The sequence below is a fragment of the Babylonia areolata genome, chromosome 27, assembly GCF_041734735.1.
Source record: "Babylonia areolata isolate BAREFJ2019XMU chromosome 27, ASM4173473v1, whole genome shotgun sequence".
NCBI classification, from domain to species: Eukaryota; Metazoa; Mollusca; class Gastropoda; order Neogastropoda; family Buccinidae; genus Babylonia; species Babylonia areolata.
In genome coordinates, this window is record NC_134902.1 from 15,503,815 (window position 1) to 15,512,603 (window position 8,789).

General features: G+C 43.2%; 1 protein-coding gene across 1 annotated transcript in view; it reads right to left on the reverse strand.

Moving 5' to 3' along the window:
- The window catches only part of LOC143301367 (uncharacterized), a 72,265-nt gene extending 64,474 nt beyond the window's left edge, over window positions 1-7,791 (reverse strand). Inside the window, exon 1 of the mRNA XM_076615607.1 lies at window positions 7,580-7,791. The gene's annotated coding sequence lies outside the window, so the exon portion shown is untranslated. The remainder of the gene's footprint in view (window positions 1-7,579) is intronic.
- Between the last annotated feature and the right edge of the window lie 998 nt (window positions 7,792-8,789).

Sequence of the window (8,789 nt, forward strand, 5' to 3'; positions counted from 1 at the left end):
GTACAGCTGTCTGATTGATCAGATTGTCGCGAGCGTGTGTCTAAGTGTCTGTGTGTCTGTATGAGAGAGATAGAGAGAGACAGAGAGAGAGAGACAGACAGACAGAGACAGAAGAACAAAGTGAGAGAAACAGAGAGAGAGAGAGAGAGAGAGAGAGAGAGATTAGTCAGGTAAACAGTGGATATGACAGACAGACTCGCGCTCATCATGCGTGCGTTCCTACATCCCCCCCCCCCCCCCCTCCTAGTCACGGCAACAGTCTGTCAACCAAACATCTCCTCTGACCACGGAATATATGTCCGTGAATATCATGCATATGCATGGGCAGTCAGCAATGGATTTCCTTGGTACCTCATTTTCAACATCACACAAAGGGGCGTGCTGGCAATGTTTACAGTAATTTTGCAGTCGCCACGAGCTGGACAGTGCTCGTGTTGTTAACATGTGACTAGCTCGTGGACTAAAGAGCTGCTGGGCGTTCAAGCATACGATGCTAGTAATATAAAGACAACGACATCAACAGCTGTGACATCACAGGGCTAAACTGAACGCCCTTTCCATACTAATCATACTGATGCAACATTGCGTTTCTTCTCTTTCGTCATTGCGTCTGTGTGGCAAAATCGTATCCGAAAGGCATTGTCCGATCTTAAATAAATGGTAATTTATGTTTGCATATGTCTGTTTTTGTAGGTACTTTCATGTCAAATGAATGGTATATGAATTAACCTGTGGCCTTCTTTCTTGTGGACTGTTCTGGGTTGTTTCTCTGAGCCTTTTATTTAGCTGTATATGAGCTAATCGGAAGCGCCGAGCAAAACTGGCTTGAAGTTGTGTACCTTTGACTTATCTTAAAGAGCTTAAATCACCGTTTTGGTTAACCTTTTTTTTTCTTGATTAATAATCGACATTCCAGGCTCTTCTAGATCTTCTTTGGCATCCAAGAGTGTTTGCTGTATTTGGAATATGGCGTGATAGGAATATACAAAAACACATCCTGTGAAATAAAACCTTCAGTTTTAAAACCAGGACCGTGTTCCATGAGCGATCTTAGCAGCGCTATGTCAGTTTAGCATTAATAATTTTCCTAAGTCTGCGCTAATACCATTCACTAAAATACCGTTTTTTAACGCTCTGCAAACAAACTTAGCACTGTAAAGATCGCTCATGCAGCCCACCCCAGATTCAGTAAACAATACACAAGTCAAGCAAATTTTGCTCCTTTTGATAAAAATAAAGGTAGACAACTTGATGCCAAATGCCGCCGATCCGTGTCTCTAACATTCTAACATATTTTGTCTAATGTAAATATGTGAGGTGCAGAGGAACAAGCCAGAAACTTCCTCAAAAAAGAAAAAGAAAAAGAAAAAAAGAACTTCGTATACAGCTTTCCTTTGACAGCTGCGCACAGCAACAACCGCGGAAGAAATGTGCATTTGTAAGTAAATCATTTCCGTATGTTAGTGTTGGGTGGGTTATGGAAACAAGAACATACCCAGCATGCATACCCCCGAAAACGGAGTATGGCTGCCTACATGGCGTGGTAAAAACGGTCATACACGTAAAAGCCCGATCGAGTACATACGAGTGAATGTGGGAGTTGCAGCCCACGAGCGAAGAAGAAGAAGAAGAAGAAGAAGAAGAAATTTTTATTCCAGAATGACATTGTCTTTTTGTCCCGAACACATCACACTGAGTTCACATACGAAACCAAACAAACACACCATTGCCTCATTGTGTCTGAGTATGGAGCGAAACATTTATGAGGCTAGGAATGTAAAATACCAAACAATGAACAATGTAAGCAAAATACCAAACAATAAACAAGTATACTGAATGCGATACAAAATATACGTACTCTTTAAAACATAAACATACATAATGAAAACCAAAAGTGTATCAAAATTTCTTCCTTTTGACAGACGCAGGCACACACCTTATAAAAATCATACACAGTGCATTCAGTGTCAGACCAATACGAAACCTATTCAAGGGAAATGCGTAACGGTATTTATATACAACATTTTCCAAAGTTCATGCATGCCAGGTAATATAAAATGATAATGATACTACAACTACTGTACTATCACCACCACCACCACCACCACTACAACCCCAGTCTTTGACTGTAGAGCCGCTTGCGTTCTCATATTTGAGAACACAGACTGCGTCAATTTGAAACTACGATGGACTACCAAGAAGAAGAGGGAGGACTGCTGCTACTACTACTACTACTACTACCACCACTTCTTCTACTTTATCATAATTGTATTATTTTAGTACACATCAGAAGTTGAGCGCCATCGTCAGATAAAAAAAAAAGAAAAAAAAGCTAGTGATAAGAAACTCAAGGGAGAGCTAAACAGTACAAGGTCTTCAGAACAGAAGCCCCCCTCAGTCAAGTGTTTTGGCCCTTAATCCTTACACTGTGATGGGGGCGGGCCGCACCCATTTAGCCACTGCGTTTTTCTCTGCATCGTGTGCACTGCCATTTTTACGTCAGGTGACAGCATTACCGGGCAGTTTTTTTTTACGAAACGAGTGTAACGGATCCCTTTGCTGACGTCAGCAGGACTCCTCGCTTATTGACATACATGTCGTTTTTCTTCGTTTCATTTAATCATTTATTTTTTACTTCGCGAAACTTGTTGGTAAATAAAGCACGTGTAATAATAGTTTTCATGACACGTAACGATGAGTTTTATTTCCGTGTTTTGATGTAGAGATCACGTGCGGTAGATGATGAGCGTGGAGAAACAAAACGCTGGATCCTCATCTTCAGGCGAGAGATGACAATACACATACACTATTGCGTTTTGTTGTTTTCTTGTTACCGCTTGTTTTCTCTCTGCGGATTCGAGCGATTCCCCCTGCCCCCTAGCCTCCTAACCCCCTTCTTTCCCAGTGGATGAGCGTCTCGCCACAGTGAGGAAACACCTTTTTGTTTGTGGCGATGTGTTTGTTTGTCTGTATAAGTGTACCTTTCAGTGGAAATAATTTTTTGCTTGAGACAACTTTCCTGTTGTCGTGGGTTCTTTTACGGTGCTCTGTTTATCATCTAATCTAAAAGACTAGCACCAAGACCACCAAAAGGTATAGTGTGAAAAGGTAAAAAATAAAATAAAATAAACACACACACACACACACACACACACACACACACCCCAACTCGTTTCTTGTGCGAGTCGAACGAGGGACGCTCGCTTGCTCGTCACGTGCTCTGCAGCTATGCTTCACCTTCGGTATGGTTGGTCAATGTGCACATACCCGGTTATGTAAAACCATTACAGCAAGGGCACTGCTCATTGGGAGGTCCAATGATAATGATTATAATGATGATGAGGATAGTATTGTGAATGGTAATAATCTTTGGAGGGTCGCATAATGATAGCAACAACACTATCAGCAACAACAACAATGATAATGATGATGATGATAAAAATGATGATGATAATGATGATGATGATAATAATAAAAATAATGATGATGATGACGATGATGATAATATTAATGCTGATGATAATGATCATGGTGATGATGACGAAACGTTCCAATAGCGCTCTCCTTTGGTGCAGTTTTGAGCTCTAGGCGCTTCACAGCCCAACACTCGGCTTATACCACAGATTGACATAAGTTTACAATTGGGCCAACAGCAAACTGAGAGCTGTATCATCGATGGTTTCTCTATTGCAATGGAAATCATTTATAACTTATATCCGTCTTTTGTGAAGGACTATGACTCTCAAACTAGGAGGCAAAATTGCACTGGGTGTTAGTGTTGCAGCTTTGGGGGGCCAGTTGGCCTTTGGGAACTATCCCAACACCGACTGTCCTGAAACCCTTTTGGCCGAGAGAGTAGGGGTGTAACTTGGGCAAGACACTCTCCACTATAATCAAATTCTAGCCCAGATAGTCAGGATAGCAGTTACCTCCTCTGCTGTTCTGATTGTCAGAGTCGAACACGACTGACCATCATACAGAAAAGACGCTTCACAGGAAGAGAATTCTGCACTGCCCCGGGTCTGGCTGGTAAACTATCGGTGAACCGATTCTCATCTTCGACTGTCGTTCCACCTGGCTAACGTTGAGAAATTTACTGTGAAGCTGAACGTGTCCAGCCTGGGCTATTTATGTGCTCTCGTGGTCCTTTGTGTGTGTGTGCGTGTGTGTGTGTGTGTAAATGATGCGTGTGTATATTGTTTTAATGTCCCCCTAGGCGACACATGAAATAAACGTAGTGCCTTGCTTTGTCTTGTTTCATTTGGCTAACGTTGCGAAAGCTTGTGTGGATGTGAACATGTCCGACTTGGACAATTGTTACGTGGTCTTGAGGGCACTGTCCACTGATTGTTGACTGACTGATTTCGTGACTGACTGATTGATTCGTTGCGTTGAATGGAGGGACGCTAAACTATTCATAGGCTTCTTGATTTGTTGTGTGTTTAGGGGAGGGCTTGGGAATAGTGTGTGTGTGTGTGTGTGTGTGTGTGTGTGTTGTGTTTGGGGGAGGGCTTGGGAATAGTGTGTGTGTGTGTGTGTGTGTGTGTGTGTGTGTGTGTGTGTGAGGGCGTATGCGTGCGTGCGTGTGTGTGTGTGTTGTGTGTGTGTGTGTGTGTGTGTGTTTCGTGCTGCTCAGTCCATCATCTGCGCCAGTTCAGATACAACACCCCCACGTCGTTCATCCCGAGGCCCCCCACCCTCCCCATCCCCTTCCACACACACACAGCCACACCCATGTGCACGAACGCGTTGTGTGATATGTGTATGTTATCGTATATTTGTGTGTGCGTACGCGTGCGCATGTGTACGTGTGTGCGTGCGTGCGTGTGTATATGTGCGCGCGTGTGCATGCGTGAGTTCATGTGTGTGCATGCATGCGCGCGTGTGTAATAGTTTACCGATTGAAACTGTAGATGGCAATGCAATCTCATTATAAAAAATAGAAAAGGCAGAGATTTCGATTGGCGGTAGACGGCGGATGTCGGGAGGGACTGAATGTTAGCAGAAAAAAAATCAATCTATATCTTCTCTTTCTGTATCTCTGTCTCAAATATCCCCTGGCTCTCTGTCTGTCTGTCTCAATCTCTCTCTCTCTGTCTATTTTTCTCTCTGTCTCTCACCATATCATCATATGATCCAAATGGACCACCATGTTCCAATGAAACTCTGGGATATGGGTTTTGGAAGTATGGTATATATTCCTCAGATTCAGGGATAGTTTGATATATCCTGTCTATCTTTGATACAAGAAAAACCTGCAACGAACATACTTTTCGTGGAAACGAGTGGTTTTGTGAATGTTTTGACACGTTTTGAATAAATCTTCATTGGAAAAAATCTCTATACGTTTAATCATGGCATAAGTCTTGACAGTTATGAGTAAATTCTAATTATGAAGTCTTGGAAGAGAAATACAGTTTTCATTTCTGGGTTTGAAGCTGTCATATGTGGGTACATCACACCATATAAAAAACTACTTTTTTTGACGAGCCAGATAAGAAGTAGACGTTAATTGTTCTAGTAACCATTATCGAGCCAGATAAGAACTCGACGTTCATTGTTCTAGTAACCATTATCTAAATTAATCATAAACAAATCACTTAATTATCCCAATCAGTCATAAACAGATTACTTCACTATCTCAATTGATAGTAAAAAGATTACTTCATTATCTCAATCAATTATGACAAAATTACTATTCGTTTTTACCCAGATGGGGTGCTCCGTATGTTATTCAGCGTCCGGAGACAATTTTCAACGACCGCAACACAAACCGTGATTACTGTTTAGCGACATAAATGGCAGCTGTTTAATTCAGTCTGTGTAAGCATTACAATTGCTGTACCAGACATTCCTCAGGTTTTAATTTTTTTTTCCTCTGAAGCTTTTAGCGTGTAAATAGTTCCATGGATTTCTTGGCATACGTGTTATTCGTCACGGAGGTTTAATAATAAACCGCAGGCATCAGAACACTGTGCGGCTTGACACATCGATCCAAATATCAGATGCAACGCACGTGCGATCAAGTTATTAGGCTACGACCTATCGCAGAATTATTTCCGTTGTTTTGAGTGGCATTCTGCACAAAACGGGAAGAGGAAAAGAACAGGAAAATAAAGAGAACAAAATGAAACATTACTTATCTCTTTTAAACTGTGTTGATTTTGTTTGTAATGACATTTGCACAATTTTCATTTCAAAAGAACTTCAAGAGATGTCACAGAGAAAAGGTGACAGACAGATAGGAAGTGGAGGAGGACGAAGTGTGTGTGTGTGTGTGTGTGTGTGTGTGTGTGTGTGTGTGTGTGTGTGTGAGAAAGAGCCTAGAGAGAGAGAGAGAAGAGGGGAGCAGACAGACAGACGAACAGACCCACAGAGACAGAAGATAAGAGCGACAGAGACAGAACAAGAACAAATGATTGATTCAATTGATCTGGGTCACACGCCCGTGTCCAAAGGAACAAGGCAGCATGGATCAGGTGTAAATCACGAAAAAAGAAATGTAGGGATGATCACTGGTGTTGATAGGCAACCCCGTCAAAAATTCACACACTCACTCGCGCATGCACATACGAGCCCGGAATGCACACAGTCTGAGCCACCCCCACCATCCACCCATCTCCACACACAGCTGTCCTTCCTCTCTCATTCTCCTTCCTCCCCCCCAACCCCCTTTTTTCTTACACACACATACGGTCCTCCTTTTCTTATGCACACATATGTTCCTCCATTTCTCGTGCACACACACACGTGTGTGCCCGTGCGGGTGAACACGCGCATGCACGGACACACACACATACATACACACACACACATAGATACACACACATATGCACACAATAGCACGAAATTTTTAGATAGATAGATAGAGAGAGAAACAGACAGAGAGACTGACAGAGACAAGACAGAGACAGAAGGAGACGGAAAGGAAAGAGACAGGGAGTGAACACGATTCAGAATGACAATGGTAGTTCTGAAGTTCTGGACGATTTAAATTCCCAGTCATATAACTGTCAGGTTTGTACACAATGGCTCGTCTGTCACCTGCACAAAGCGCCGTCGGCTAAAAGTTTATACAGTTCGTTTCCAGCCTGCATTTATGAATACGTTTACTTCATTTCAGTGTTTTTAAAGCATATTTTGCTGAAACAAACAAACAAAAAATTCAAATAAATATATAAATAAAAGCCCCGGTTAAATCTGACGAGCAAATAAACTCACTTGCTGAACTGAATAAATAAGTAAATGAAAAACAACAACCAAATAACAAAAACAACCAACTGCCTAACTAAATGAATAAATAGACAGATAAACAAATAAAAGCAACGGTCAAATTCTGCAAGGAAACAAACTGTACGTTACAAGCAAACTGAATTAAAATACCGTAAAACCATGAGAACACAGCAGCCAAGCATCTACACAATTTTACTCGGCTAAAATAAAAGAAAAGAAAAGCAAACACCAACCAAACTATGTGATTTCAAAGAAAAATGAGGTGGTGGAGGTAGAGGAGGGAGTGAAGAAGGGGGTTGTTGAAAAATAAACACAGACCACGCGTTTAATCAATACAAAAACATACCTCGTCCTCCCGTCTCAACAGAATCCAAACAAAACCACACAGAGCACAAAAACTTCCCCAATGAATCTCCCTCCTCGCATTCGGATCGTCGACAAATAAACACCAGTTAAAGCTCCACAGTGTTGGAGCACACTGACGAACATCGAGAGCTTATTAAAATTCTCCCACCGACCCAGCACAAAGTCTTCTCAGAAAGCTATCGAACTCCACACGACCGGTCAGACTGTCGTCTGCTTCTGGTTGTTGCACACGACACGAGACTGGGTGACAGAAATAAAAATAGCGGTGCATCAGGACATGAGTGTCCCCACCCTCTTTCACGGATTTCGTGCCCCGGGCCCTCAAGACAAATGCGAAGGGTGAGAATGGGGGGAGAGGGGGGAGGGAGGAGGGGGGCGGAAGCGGGGGGAATGGGCGTGAAGTATTGTTTTGAGTATCTGTGTGATTAACCCCCCAAAAACAACAACAACAACAACAACAACAAAACAAAACAACAACAACAACAAAAACAACAACCGCTTTTAAAGTGCACCGAGGCGTTAAGTACATAAATGTCACACGCGCATGCACATATAACATTCACTAGCGCGCGCGAGCGTTCGCTAACATGCTTACATGCATATGCTCACTCACACTATGCACGCACATGTGAGCGCGATCGCGCGCACGCGCGCGCGCACACACACACGCATGTACGCAACCATAACTGCACACACACACACACACACACACACACACACACACACCACACACACACGAACCCATGTGTGTGTGTGTGTGTGCGTGCGCGCGCGCGCGAGCAGGCTTCTCTGTCTGTCTGACTGTCTGTCTGTATCTGCCTCTGCCTCTGTCTTTCTCCGTCTCTCTCTCTCTCTCTCTCTCTCTGTCTCTCTCTCAGTTTTTCTTTGTCTGTCTGTTTGTGTGTATGTGGGGGTGGGAGGGGAGGGGGGGAAGGAGGGTGGGGGTGTGGGGGGGCGGGGGGGGGGGGGGGGGGGGGGGGGGGGGTAGGGGGGAGTGCACGCGGTCACCGCTCGATGGAGAGGACAGTCCTGTCTGAGCGGGATGTTCTATGTGACGACTTTTAGCACTGTCGACTGTGTTGGACTTTTTTTTTTTTTTTTTTTTTTTTTCAATTTGTATTTCGTTGACTTTCTGTCTGCTTCTGTATGTCTGGGTGCCTGTCTGTGTAGTCTGTTTGCCCCCCATCTTT